Raw genomic sequence first — 16,060 nt, forward strand, 5'->3', positions numbered from 1 at the left:
CTTATCCGATGTCATTGTTTTCTTTTTTTTTCACAGAGTTGCAGTGTTAGATTTTTGTCAGAGGGAGAGACTTGAAACAGCAGTGTTGACAGAGATGACAGCAGACGACACAGGGTGGAGCTCAATAATATTTATTTCCTGAATTGAGTATTGTTGGGTTTTTTTTGTATAAAAGTGTTAGTTTCTATAAAATATTTTACAAGAAAATCATTATTTTGTTATTTTTTCCTTTTTAAATGTAATATTATAAGAAATTCATATCCATGTTTAGAGAGTATAATAGCTATAAAAACATCTGCATTATGCGTATTCATACGCCATGGGCAAATCACAATTTGATATACCAATACTATTGGTATATCAAGTTGCTTTATACCAACACTTCAAAGGCCATGTTATTTTTAATGGATGTGGTATATATATATATATATATATATATATATATATATATATATATATATATATATATATATATATATATATATACCACTGCAAAATCCCCGGCTATGTAGACCTGCTCGATTTAATTGTAAATGGTGAGAAGAAAAATTAATTTTTGAAAATGGCTCCTCCAAGTGATTAAAGGTTTATATCAACAGATGGGGGGGGGAGGGAGATCTTCTTGTCTCCACCTGCCACCTTCTCGTCCTTCTTGTCCAAAACGATCCAGTCCAGTAAGATGATAATCAGGACTGCTACGAATGCGCTTGCAATGTAAATGCCACAGACAGTATAAATCTAAAATAAATTAAAGCAGTAATCTAATGCTAAAATAATAAATGGGCATTATCAGGAAAACCAAGGAACTAAAGGAGAAAAAATCAACAACAATATAATGAATTGTTCTGGACAGTGACAAGCTTGATGACTTTCAAGAAAGACTGTCCATGGTACAAAAAGTTATATTTATAATGATATCTTACGCAAATATATTTTTTATCCGATCTCAGAATATATTTCTTAAAGGAAACTTAGCATAGCATATATATTCGGAATAAAAATCAATGATTACCGCAGGACCGCTTCAAAACTGAGACCGGATGTGATATCATGAGAAAGGTTGCTGATACAGGCACTACGCTTTTAAATTTCACTCTGAAGCAGAACTGCAAATCTTACAATAGTGGACGGGACTGACAACAGCAATACATGATCACAGTAAATCCCCTTGCATCTTTACTATATTTAGCATCTGATCATGTAACGTACGGATTATTAGAAATCTTAAATGTCCATTTGTAAGATTTCTGAAAATTCTTGGCTCCATCACGTGAAAGAACTTAAACACATTTTAAGCATAGAAATATTGAATATGTAGGAATTTGGAGAAGGAGTTTTAGCTCTTGGTATTACCTTCTCCACATCTGGTTTGTCAAGGTTAGTGTTGTTATAGAATTTTCCTGGGTCGTAAGTAGCTCCACAATTTAGAAGATCTTCAGACGACACTTTATTCGCGGAGTTCGCTGGTCTCTGACTGAACACCATTGAGGAAATCAAGTTGCCCCAGATCTGACCTGGAACCAGTCAATGAATCACTTAATCAATCAACACAGTAAAGGTCACTCAATTAATTAAGGAATCCAAAATTGAATACGTAATTTGTTTCGTAGCTTTAGTGGGCTCAAAAGTAGCACATTTGTGTCATGAAGGATTCCACCTACATACTATTTAGAACAAGTACAGAATTTAACATCGTCCTTTTTTATTAAATCGCTTGTTTTCTAATGATGTGAATCTCGTAGATTGGAGGGTGGTGTTTGATGACTGTCACTTTCAGCTGCATGATGTTCTTAAATTAGTCTTTTTTCTAAGCCACTTTGTCAACCTCATCTTTCAATTTACAGTTCAAAACAACTATTCAAATCTTCATTATTTTAAATAATGCAACCCTAGATAGGTTTCGCTACTTACTCGTTTCAAAGTATCATAAAGAAAACGTCAACAAATCGGTTGATGGTGTCATTTTCTGTTGTACCGGTCATTTTTGCGTACCTAACTCCGGCCTGTATCATATACGTGCACTTTGCGGATCATAATGGTGCTGCCCCAAGTCCGATAATAATGGCATCAGGGATGGTTGTGCCCCAGGTTGTATAATAGTTGGCTGCCATATACGCGATATAACAGAGCATGGAAATTGCAACAGTCCATTTCAATCCCTATCAATACTGCTTTTAAGGTTGGTCAAGGACTGCAAGTATGTGAACGGAAACAGAAAAGCGAAGCTGACTACCAATACATTCTTTATAATTTGAAACTTGGTCATTTTGAATGTGTGTCCTGACGTCATTTCCAAGGGTACCATAGAGCCGTTAAGACTCTTCTCCATGCTGCCATTTGACATGGCTTCTTTTTCTTTTGGAGCTCATCAGTGTATCTTTGTTTCGACGCTTTTCGTAACATATCTGCAAAAGATCAAAGAAAAAAATCAATATCTTATTTCGACCTTAATTATGGCCAATAGCAGCACCACTATTATCATCTGAAGAAACAAAATTATAAAACGTTGGCAAATATCTCTTTGCATAGAACTATCATGATATGGTGTAAACTATGATTTTATTATTTAAAATATTCTGTATTCAAAGGCTTCACACAAAGTTCAACGCTTCCTCCTTGATAGGGTTACAGTGTCTTCTCAAGCTTTTTTCACATCGTATGTCGATTACCAAAGAAAAAAAAGCAGCATGCAAAATTGTTGTTATTATTATATTATCATTATTATTCCTTATCCTCTACAGCAAGATAAAACGCACATACTCAGACAAAACACTTTTTCCAGTCTTGCTTTGATAAAGGACATTTAACAGATTGTAAAATTCTACTTATCATCCCCAGTAACGTGACCGCTTCTGCTCCTAGTAACAATGACACTTAAAAACGTCATGTGAAATGGATGCAATATATCTTTGTCATTTCGGTACTTGTATAATCTTCAAACAAAACTTGTACACCCAGCTCGTCAATCATGAAGACACGAGAAAGTTGCGCGACTGATAAAATAGTTGTAAGGGTAACAGACTATAACATTCAAAGATCGGGATCTTAGTCTTGCAGACTGGGGACACCGCGATGATTGTGAAACCAACAAGATATTTCATTTTCCTCAGTAGGTTACAGAAATGGGAACCCAACTGTTATTAAACGTCCAATGTTACAAATTCAATCAGGTCATTCTACTATGAAATTGCTTTCTACGGATATGGATTTGTCGTTTAGAAATGGAAAGCGACAACTACTACGAACTCCTCCACATCGAAAACACATTTTGATGTAAAATTCTGTGTTCAATATGTAACTTTTGCTTTTGAATAACCAGCATTAACTTGCTTTTAATTTAATCAGACCATGCGGAACAAATATTGCATGAGAGAGACATTAAATGGGTATGTCCTATACCACATATTAATGTGAGTTTGGCCTTTAAAACGTCAATCGAAATACTTAACACACTCCACACATAGTTAGATACTGAAATCAAAGTTGTAAATTTGGGTAGGTGTAGTCGTTTTATCTATAGAAGATTGCAGTGTTGGCAAAGGTATATAATAATCAGTTATGAGCACATAGGGATCTACTTCGTTTTGCGGATTTAATGACTCCACCCATAATGATAGAATAAATATGGGACCAATACCGAGCCGTCATGTTTTTTTGGTTTAAAGATATTAAGGTAGAGTCTAATACTGAATATAATGCTTGAAACAACAAGAGCTACATTGTTGTCGTGGATACTAATGATACATTAGATCTTACGATTGAGAACCCAAGCTCAATAGGTCTTTTTCGCGATCATGGGGCACGAGCTGACATCTTATCCATGCATATTTACAACAGAGTCGGATGTGTGGTGGATTTGAAATGACATTGTATCCGATCAAATAGTAGGAAACACAAGTCAGTGTAATTCCATCGACAACACGCAACTATGAAATCAAAAAAGCGACAATAAAGATATTTGATACAACGTCTGAATCAGCGAGAATCAAAAATGAAATCTATGTTCCGATGGCCCAAGAATCAGAAATTTAGTGCTCTAAATTCGCATTAGATGCTAAAGCAAGCAACTTTCATTCTTCCATCAAAACTAGTAAAATACGAATAACTGGAGCTCAGTTACGACAGTCATCAAACATAATGATACAGCGCTGAAAATGAAACTTGAACATAGAGTAGAACTGCAGTGTCAGTTCAGAAAGAAAATCATATCGTGCTAATAAAAAGCGAGAGGATTTGATAAGCAAAACTAAGACAGGTTTTAGTTTCCTAACATCCAAATATAAGAGAGAGAGAGAGAGAGAGAGAGAGAGAGAGAGAGATTTTGTAGACAACTATTTCTCTATTACTATTGATATGAATAGAGGTAACATGTTTACTTGTATCGAAGTTTAGGACATTTTCTTTTCGCTTGGAAATTCCTGATCTTGCTCACAACATAGAATGTGTTAGAAAAGTATTTGGCCATCATCCTCGTTCTGTTATTGTGTTGTAGCTTTTTATATTAATGTTACTTACTTCAAAATTAATAATTCCTATTTTAACATCAGTCTTTAGAGGGGTTAAATACAGATGTGCTTCAGTTAATATTTTTTAAAATAATATTTTGGAATTACAATGTGTTCTTTAATAACATTTAGGACTAAATCAATATTTTGGGATTTTCATTCAAGAACAATTTGGATTGAATCATTTTGATACATCAAGACTGTTGATACATAAGCACATTTGAGGATATTGACACATCAGTAAGCTCAATATTGGATTTTATTTGGATGACCATAGCAATTCATTTGGACTTGTAATAGAAGTTGTTGGACTATTTGGTATTTAAGTACCAATACTGTAAGTTCATTTTACATTTGCACTTTGTATTCTTGGTAAATAAATTATTTGTTCAATTTTATTTAAAAAATTTCAATTTATTTTGATTTCGCTCTTATGTGTCTTTCAGTTTGAGTGCATAGAGTCGTGTCGTATATATATATATATATATATATATATATATATATATATATATATATATATATATATATATATATATATATATATATATATATATATATATGTGTGTGTGTGTGTGTGTGTGTGTGTGTGTATTTGATTTAATTTATATTCGATTCAATTTAATTGGTTGTTAGGTTAACTTTTTTATTCCATAACATGCTATTGTAATGTAATTTCATTTAGTGAAATTCGACATTTTCCAGAAATTTGTTTGACCTGACTGTATTTTTTTCGCAAACATCTAAAATAAAAACTTTGCATCTTAATGCTGACCTAGCTCCTGACCTTGATAAAGAATCAGGAAATAACTTCTTTTTTATATTTTATTTATTCATTCTTTGTGTGGGATTCTTAGAGTGAAATCAAGGTTGTACTGGGAGTGCTTGACTTTAGACATGTAAATAGCTTCTGCCTTGTTCTAGTAAGTGATCGCGCGACCCTCATACGTGAATCTGTTTTGCGTCTTAAAATAGTATATCACCTTTTTATAGAGAGAACTTAGTCAGTCTGGCTTTTAAACACTTCTGCGTCAAGGAATCAATCACGTTGTGACCAGCTGGAATTAAACTTAAATTTTTCTTCACATTATTTCGAATCTAAGAGATTAATTCTTCTCTCTGATTATATTTAAGTGCTCATGTATAATTCTTGAACAAAGACGTTTATCTAAATTTTATTCGGAATTCAAAACTAGAATATTATTTTCTGTGATTCAACAAAGAATTGCAGAAGCATCAGTCATATAATGACTACAGTATCACTTTTTATTTAGGATTTTCGTCCGGACTCGAATTAAGATTCATTAGAACATTTTGTTACTAAGACTTTTAATTTATAATTTATAATTCTTGGATTATTGTTGGGTTATTTTTGGATTTGATTCTTGAAACTGTTAAGAACTTTTCCTCATTTTTACCTTGTTTTTCTAGAGGAAAAAAATATTTCTTGAATTTTACAAAGTGTGTTGTCTTCGCTTTTTTCTTGTTACTGTTAATGAGATCATAAACACGTGTATATATATATATATATATATATATATATATATATATATATATATATATATATATATATATATATATATATATATATATATATATATATATATATATAGTTTATATGTTCTAACTTGCTAAGACGTGTCCACGTGAGTTACCACAGTTAATCTAGTTTCTGTGTTTTAACTTTTTACGACGTATCTACATGTGAACACGTTAGAATATCTGTCTTTAATATAGATGATGAATAAATACGGAAATTTGCGGTAGTTAAATTACATGTATCCCATTGTCACCTATTTCCCTTACTTACTTTCGCCCGATCGTAACCACCGTACTCAACAGTTGTCATGGGCCTGTAATTGTGCTTACTGACACTGATTTTTCTTTTCGTGTTCATTGGTACAATACAATAAGGCGGTTCAAATCTCGGTTCTTGAAGAATATTTTTGCAGGCATACTACAGTTAACTCAATTCATCAGCAGCACAGACACCAACAGTCGTCGTGTGTTCTCGAGATATACAGCTAGAACTGGCACAATTTGCTGAAATTTCCAGTACACTGCATCCCTCACGAAATATAATTTGCTTTGATTACTTTGATTAGACTGACATTCATTGCCTGGCGTTACGTATTTCAGAATAAGACTTCATAACAGAAGCCGTTGTTCTTGAGCAGTAACAACGGACCATACGCGAAAGGTCTTTACTCTTACCGAACAACTGATGATAAAATAAATAGTTCAATGTAGCTTATTCTATAAATAAAGATTTGTCTTCAAATTACAAAACGAGCTCTAGAAATTTCAAAATTTTTGGGTTTCTTCGGTGTCTAAATTTCCCAAAGAGGTGAAATGACATGATCATATTTAAAGCAAATAGCGTATGACCCCTATTTAAGAACTTTGCATGTATAATATGAAAATAAAATGTCGCTGGTCATTAACTCTCGATTTTATTTTCTGCACAACGACTAAGGAATAGTAGTACATTGCATCAGTCATATAAGATATATAATTTCTGAAGTCTTTAAATGCTAAACTCGATGACTCCTCATACAACACTCATGACGAGAAAAAAAACAGCTGTCAGCAGTGAGCTTCTACACTACGTACTACCACGATGTCGAAGCCAATCATACTAAGCAAGATAATGTATCTAAGGTTACATCATTCCTCTCTTTTATGATAACGTGCCCGTGTTAATAGCCATTCCTACACACGATACTGCGTTATTATTCATCGTCTGACAAATATCTCAACATTGTAATCATTTTTCTTTGTATTTAGGATCACTTGCTTTCATTATATCTGTCGATATTAACAGTGTAATTTTCTAACTTTAAAATATGTTTAACTATTGACTGATTCCATAACGAGTTATATAGTAACATCTCGATCGCAAAGTTTATGGTCCTCATGTGACTAGAACTACATCGATCTGAATCAGCAAATATAAAATACAAAAACGTAGTCGTCGTACTTATCATCAAAATAGTCATCGTATATCATCTTATTATTATTATTATTATTATTATTCCACAGAGCTGTTATTTCGCTAGCTATATTTTGTGTTGAGCACACACCTCTTACCTAGTCTTATATCATACAGATTTTGTACTTTTTCAGAGTTCCAATAAAGCCACTTTCTATAGTAGGTCTGAGTTAATGTTACTGATTGTCCCCGAGTGTATTGGGTTTTACTTGTTATGTAATTATTTGCGGTGTTTCGAACTATTTTAGTATCTCGAAAATGTTCTAGTCATTTGAATTAGATATCTATAATTTAATTTTTCTTAATCATCATCATCATCATCATCTTCTTCTTCTTCTTCTTCTTCTTCTTCTTCTTCGTGTTATCATTATTATTATTATTATTATTATTATTATTATTATTATTATTATTATGAAATAATAATAATGATAATAGTAATAATAGTAATAATTAGTAGTAGTAGTAGTAGTAGTAGTATTGATCCTCTGCTTACTTAATATTGTGAAAATCAAACTAGCCTTATATGCCAAGCAGAAAGGTGTATGTTGCATATTTTCGTCGCTGGTGACAAAGCTATTGTTGTCTACACCCTGCTTTGTGTCCATTATCAAAGTGTGTGTGTGTGTGTCTGTGTGTGTGTGTGTGTGTGTGCTTGATTTTTAACGTAGCTTTAACAATTTTTCAGTCATATCGTTACGATGTCTGCAATGGGGCAGCTTATAGTGATTTATAGCACTGGGGCATCATGCCGCAGATACGTAGCATAATGTCCCACCCAGTCACATTATCCTGACACCAGGCCGAACAGTCCTAACACTAACCTCTTACTGCTGAACACCAAGCGGGACCGCTGTTGGTATCATTTTTATAAGTCTTTGGTATGACTTGGCCGTGGATCGAACCCACTACATCCCGCATCAGAAGCGGACTCTCTAACCACCAGACCACTGGTGAGGTCTCCCGTTATCAACAACAATATCGATCGATATTTTTCAAGGTGTTGCATGCCTTATTACGTGCTTACCTACCCACCATATGCACTAATTCATTTACAACATACACGAAAATGAAGGTGGACACAGACGAGATAAGCTCAAAAGGTACCGTTACATGGATAAGGTGACGATAGGACAAATTGACTGACTCTGTTGATTAGCACATACATGTCATGCATTAACTTTGCATTCTGTACATTCTGGAGTTAGCTGCACTGTAAAAGTCAGGTCACTACATGCACCTAGTTTTGTGACATAAAGAGAGATGCATGCTTGAACACATTCATACATACATACATACATACATACATACACACGTTCTACAGAATTGTAAGACTTCATAAGAAGGGACAAAGACAATATATCTCTGAAGTAAAAGTGTAAGGCGAAATAATACGGAACCCTGATTTGATTCGTGATGCGCGGCGCCATCATTTTAAAACTTTAGGAACTGAACCACCAGATATTGATTTTAACGAATTGTTTGCAGCTGAAATTAGAAACACAATGACGAATATTGTGGATTCAAATATTGATGACGGTGCAGATAAGGATATGTGTGAAACCATATTACAGAAAGACATTGAAGAGGCTGTAAGAGAGCTGAAGAAAAATAAGTCATGTGATATGATAAAATATATGCAGAGCATTTAATTGTTGCCTGTCAATCGATTAGTTCTATTTTGTGCAAAGTGTACAATCGTATCATCTCCTTGGAAACGTATCCTGACTACTTCACACTGTAAATGTTATACATATCTTCAAAGGTGGGGAAAAAGACAGGCTAGATATGAATAACTATAGAGATATCTCAATCGTTGCTGTTTTAAAAAGTATTTGAAAAAATATTATTGAAAAGGCTAATTCTTTTTAGTGAAAAGATCACTTGCCTTCACCAGTTACGAAAGAGATTTCGAAACGAATGCAGTGGCAACACTGCAGCCTTTATTATAAATGAGGGAATGGCCCATTATTTAGAAAGTCACTCAAACGTTTATGCTGCATTCCTGGACAATGCAAAGGCCTTTAATACGGTATGGCATGATCGCCTCTTTGACACGCAATTCTATCTCGGAGTTAAAGGAAATCTGTGAAGATTGATTAGAAATTCTTTTCGAGAAGTTAGGTCCCTTGTTTTGCTCAACGGCCATCATTCGAAACCATACTCGGTCAATCAAGGAGTAGGACATGGAAGACCGCTATCAGCATGACGATTCTTAGTCATGATAAATGACATAATACCCTTGCTGGAGTCAACAAAATCTGGAATAGAAGCTGGTACGTTAAGTATTCCTTGTGTTTTACTAGCGGATGACGCGAGCTTACTATCATCATTTAATGGTATGCGTGTTTTACTTCGCAACATCCATGACTATTCATCGAAGTGGAGACTCCGGTACAATGCTGATAAACTCAATATCGTCATATTATCGAAGACAAGAAATCATACAAAACTACATGTTCATGCTTGGAGATAACAGGATTCCTATAATTTCTTCTAGAATCTATGCTGGGGTTATCCTCTCCACAGAACGTTGTAATACTGCTGCAGTGAAAAAAGCATGTGATAATAAAGGAAGGTCAGTATTTTATTCCCTTGTTGGAACTGGCATTGGAAAGGAAAGGCTGAAATGAATCCAATTAATAGTGCTAAAATAGTACTACCTGCTATGATATATGGATGCCAATTATGGTCCAACTTGAGCCTGTAGTATGTGATCTAGAAGTATGCCAAAGAAAAGCTGCAAGAAGAAGCATAGGTCTTGATCAGCGCTCATCTACAGATAACAATTATCAGTCTTGGACTGTGGTTTCTTCAATAAAATCTGCAGAGCTAATGGTTCACTAGCATGGAAAATTATATTCAACATAATTATTCTTGTCTTCCTGATACACGAGAGCGAGAGCGTTGGTTTTCTTAAAGATATATATCCTTTTCTTTTGAAATACCAGCATGGCGGTTTCTTCCACCCGTACGTGAACACCTTATATTCTGTCCCGAAACCAGTCTGGAGGAGGAATATTGAAACGGCAGTTCACTGCTGCGAAGAATTATTGTGAAGATCTAAACTTGAAATGAGACCTGAACTTTTACATTATGCAAGTGTCCATACTAATCTTCAACCACGTACTTTCTGGAAGCTTGGTAAATGTTTTCCTAATAAAATTGGACTTTCGTTAACATTGACTATTTAACTATGTGTTCAATTTCAACAGAGAATGAATATAACTGTAAACTCTGCAAAAGATTGACTACAGACAGAGCCAAGCTTATGTTATTATACTACCGAGCTCTAAACGAAGAACGTAATACTTTGTTCGAAAAAATAATAGATGCCATATACATTCTAGACTCGCACTGGATTTTATGTCAGGCCAATGACTCATTACTTCATATCCTTTTGGGCAAGAGAGCGGACATCTTTGATTCTATGGATGATCAATCATGGCAGACATTCATGTGGGGTGGCTGAAGGAATAGACACAATGTACAGATGAACAAATGAACTTGAAAACTATATCTAATTATATGCTTGTTCAGTAAATTAGGGAAAGGGACCCATTTCATTTCTATCTTATAAATTATTTACAGGTGTTCTAAGTGAGAGCCAATGTGAAAATCCATTTAAATCGTTCCAGTCGAATGTAAATAATTCCAATTCCCTTATTTTCCTCTCTTAGTCTATCTTGCATATATATCTCGTTTGCAATGAGTTCTTGCGTTTTCTTTACTTATATATATATATATATATATATATATATATATATATATATATATATATATATATATATATATAAGCTATGTTCCTAACTCTCTTTTGTACTAATGAAAGATTAACTGAGTGAAATCTCTTCTGAAAAGGAAATAAAGAAAGCCAGTCATACATACATACATACATACATACATACATACATACATACATACACTGCTCCGGTGGCCTAGTGGTTAGAGCGTCCGCCTCGGATGCGGGAGGTCGTGGGTTCGATCCACGGCAGAGTCATACCAAAGACTTACAAAAATGGTACTAACAGCTGCCTCGCTTGGCGCTCAGCATTAAGAGGTTAGTGTTTGGACTGGTCAGCCTGGTGTCAGGATAATGTGACTGGGTGGGACATCATGCTACATGTCTTCGGCATGATGCCCCAGTGCTAGACATCACTATAAACTGCCACATTGCAGACATCGTAGCGATATGACTGAAAAAATGTTAAAGCTACGTTAAAAATCAAAATCACACACACACACACACACACTATGAACAATATGTACGTGTTGTACATCAGGACAAGTTGAAGAACAGAAGAAAGCTAATGCATGACATAAAACTTAGCAATCAAAACCTTTTATCTATTTGACCCAATAGTTTCTTCACCACAACCATGTTCCTTATGCCGTTTAACTTAACTCATCCGTGCTTGTACATGTGGGCCGTAATTGCACTGTCCACCTGTATATTTTGTAGTGGTTAGGTACGTAGGTAGGTACGTAGGTATGTAGTGAGGTTACATGTATGTGTCTCAGAGTGCATGTTATAGTTTTAAAAGCATCGACCGATACAGTTGTTGATGCCAAAGCAGGGAATGGACCACTCTATCTTGTCACTAGTGACGAAAATAGGTAATACACACCCTTCCACTGGCTTACAAGTCTAGTTTGATTTTACAGTGTTGGGCTAGAGCGAATTAATAATTATGGTAATTAATTATGGTAATAAAAATAAATAGAGGAATACTGGCTCACAAAAGCTGGACATAGTTTTTATTTCAGTGTAAATTATTTAGATGGAAAGAAGAACGAATACTTTTCTTCATTCTTACTGAGACAATGCAACTTTCAGTTGTTGTGCGTACGAAATAGTCCCAAACGAAGTTAAACAAGTATTAACATTTAAAGTAGATTATACTTTTCTTTTTACAAATTATAAACCAAAGAACAAGTGTGATCATTTTACGAAAACAAAATCATGTTTTCAACACATAGTGTCCAATGCATGTGATGTCACATTGTTTGATACAGTACTGGTTAGAGTACAACAGACGATCCATGTTTACCGAATAGTGTTACTTTCAGAACTAAACGTTACATTATCGCGATACTCGTGTCAATGGAGGATTATTGGATGCAACAATTCCCAGATTTACCGTAATGTAATGATGACTGGATATTTGCATTATTTGATTTGGAAATGTACACTGCAGAAAACATAAACGAATTTAATTTTGACTCGTAATTGCATCACATATTTACCACCTAAGTATGTTGTATTTTGATGAAGTGCTGTCATCTGGGAGACGAGTTTATTTCCATATTTTTCTATAAACAGAGGTGGATTTATTTACTTCAACCAAGCTTGTTTATATAGTGGACTCCATGTTACAGGTATAAAACTCACCCCTACCCTAAACCCGCTATCAACTGAACAATACACCTTCGTTTTACTTATTGTTATGATATACTGTATATGACGTAACGAACCCTTGTAGGGGAATTCGGAATATTCAGAAAGACTTCACATTTCTCCCAATTCTCTTCGGGCAGTTGAATCGCAAAATGGCCACCAAAAAGTTCTTAGTATTTGTAAAAGAAAAAAGATTCCATCAGGCAGGGTAAAGAAACTCTTTATCTACAGTCGCAGCCAATCAGTAAAGAAAATACCGCTCAAGAAGTTCATGGACTTATTTCGACCAATGAAAATCACAAAGTGATATTTTAATGGGTTGTAATATCAACAACAGCAATAACAAAAATTAAACTGCAAAGAGTACATGTAAAGTATACAGACTATGTGATAATATCTAGAAGAAGAAGAAGAAGAAGAAGAAGAAGAATTAGAAGAGAAGAAGAAGAAAAATGGTGAAGTAGAGATCTACCAACACGCATAATACAGAAAGCTACACTCTGATTAACACAAATTCTGTGTGACTAAAAGCGACCGAAGTGGTTATGTATCATTTGACAAGAGAATCAACCAAATACCAGCCAATAATAATAATAATAATAATAATATTTACGATATGCTTTTATATTGTTAACTGTATAAGTCACTTTGATATCAGAGAATACTTATAAACAGTTTGAAGATAAATATATTATAATACTAATAATATATTACCATATTAATATAACAAAACTTTAAGAAAACAAGTGACTAAAAGCGAGGAGAAATAAGTACAATATTCATATGGAAACCATGTGATTGTTGAAACAGACGGCAAGCAGACGAATTTATGGATGAATGGATGGATTGACAGACAGACAGATAGACAGATAGATAGATAGATAGATGCACTAAATTTTCATATACCGCTAACCAAAGATTGCGCCATGCACGATGTAAATTCTGTGATTCTTTTATTTCAACCCTTTGCAAACAAATTTAAACTGCATTAAGTAGTGAGGATAGTGAGATTAGTCAAGCTAGTTAATCAGATTAGTATGCTGTTTGTCAATGTATCCTGAGTGGGCTTGACTGTTTACACGGAAGTGCTATCATACACGAGAGAAGTGATGTAACAACCTATGTTAACTGGTCTCTGTTACTATCATTGAATTTGGTATTGTGGTAATACACACGTAGCGTGTATATACCCCACTGGTGACAGTTGTGCATTTTTCTCGAACTTTTGTTCGGTCATGGTATTTAAAATTTACAACATACTCTTAAGAAAGAAAATATATCCTGTGATTGAAAACTAGCATTAAATCTCGAGTCTTTTACAAAAGCAGGCCTAGATTTTGGAATCAGTGACATTTTCTTTTCATGTAATGTAATCTCATATTCTCGAACATTTATTATACATCATTTGCCTTTTAATACTATCACGTCATGTCAAGGCCGAAGAAAACTGGAAAACTGTTATAAATTTCAAATGTATATTTGTAAGTTGAAGGCAATCTCTATATTTATATTATAAACTACATTTTGCTGCTTCTGTCATCTGTATTGAGCACATAATAGCTGTATGTTTTATGTCACTGAAGCAGTGCCGGCTCTTCTCCTAAGTCGTATCAAGTCAAGAAATTAAGAAAATAAGCTAGTATGACTTGTGTGTGTGTGTGTGTGTGTGCGATTTTGATTTTTAACGTAGCTTTAAGAATTTTTCAGTCATTTCGCTACGATGTATGCAGTGTGACAGTTTATAGTGATGTCTAGCACTGGGGCTTCATGCCGCGGACATATAGTATGATGTCCCACCTAGTCACATTATCCTGACACTAGGCCGACCAGACCTAACACTAACCTCTTAACACACACACACACACACACACACACAAACACACACACGTATCCTTCTATCCACCCCAACCCATGTCAATACAATATATGAAGTCCCAATTATCAAACTCGGTTAACCCGTGCTTCTATATCTTATGAATGCTTAGAAATCAGTCTTGTACCTAATGTCCTTGGACAGATACGGCGATATATGTGTCTATATTTATGTCATTTGTTACTACATGAAATGTTTGTCTTGCATGTACATTTCATTCACATAGATTTACCTACTCCAAGATAACAGTAACTTATATATTGCATCGCTAACATTTCAGTTTTTGAATGTAAGGTCTTTTTTGGTTGGCGATGTATTAACAAAAGCATGTTAGGAACGTTTTTCCAAGCCATTGTTCATTACATAAACTGTGTATCTCTTGAAATGATTTAAATAAATATGCTTCAAAAAAAAAATAGTTCAAGGTCTTCATAAAAGCTCCAACGTGTTTGTTAATTGCTTGTAATGTGATATCAATGACCTATACCTTTTGATCATAAAGGTGACTATAAAACAAGATTAAAACCTTTTACGGATAAGCATAGATAGCTTCAGGAAATGCTCTGTCTGTGTGTGTGTCTGTGTGTGTGTGATTTGTATTTTTAACGTAGCTTCAACAATTTTTCAGTCATATCGCTTCGATATCTGCAGTGTGGCAGTTTATAGCACTTGGGTATCATGTCGCAGTCATGTAGTATGATGTCCAACCCAGTCACATTATCCTGATATCAGCCTTTGGTATGACTCGGCTGGGGATCGAACCCACGATCTCCCGCATCCGAGGCGGACGCTCTAACCACTAGGCCACGGCAGTGGTTCTTGAGGAAAATAACTAGGCGGTTAAGAATGGGTGGATTGTGAACAAATACCTGGACCGCTACGTATGGATAGGAAAAGTACTGAGGTCACATATAATGGGTAGATCGACGAAAAGCAGCGACTTTTTATTCCAATTAATTATTGAACAGGGGTCCGGACAGAATAACTTGCTCGAAGTAGCAAGCGCTGAATTGTTTTTCTTGGATTACGTGATACTATGAATCAACGGTCGAGAAGCCAGACCGAATATGTCTTTTTCTCGCTACCCTGGGAAACAAGCCATGTCGTTAATGATCACATGACAAGAAGCAACAGCCGGGGTAAATAACAAACGGAGATAAGAAATGTGTGATAATAAAAAGAAGGTCGATTCTAGTAGTTGAAAAGATTATGTACCAACCGACCATAAGAGTTGACGACTATATTGTGAAGACAAAACTTCCAAATTCAGAATTCCAGGATTTGGTCGATGTATTAAA

General features: G+C 34.7%; 1 long non-coding RNA gene across 1 annotated transcript; it reads right to left on the reverse strand.

Moving 5' to 3' along the window:
- Positions 1–200: 200 nt before the first annotated feature.
- On the reverse strand, positions 201–2,476 carry LOC149782661 (uncharacterized). Its single transcript, XR_016414418.1, has 2 exons — positions 1,354–2,476; positions 201–738 (listed from the first exon to the last, which is right to left on the reverse strand). It is a non-coding gene; the product is annotated as an uncharacterized LOC149782661 (long non-coding RNA).
- Between the last annotated feature and the right edge of the window lie 13,584 nt (positions 2,477–16,060).

The sequence above is a fragment of the Sinohyriopsis cumingii genome, chromosome 15, assembly GCF_028554795.1.
Source record: "Sinohyriopsis cumingii isolate HCF-2022 chromosome 15, ASM2855479v2, whole genome shotgun sequence".
Taxonomy (NCBI): Eukaryota; Metazoa; Mollusca; class Bivalvia; order Unionida; family Unionidae; genus Sinohyriopsis; species Sinohyriopsis cumingii.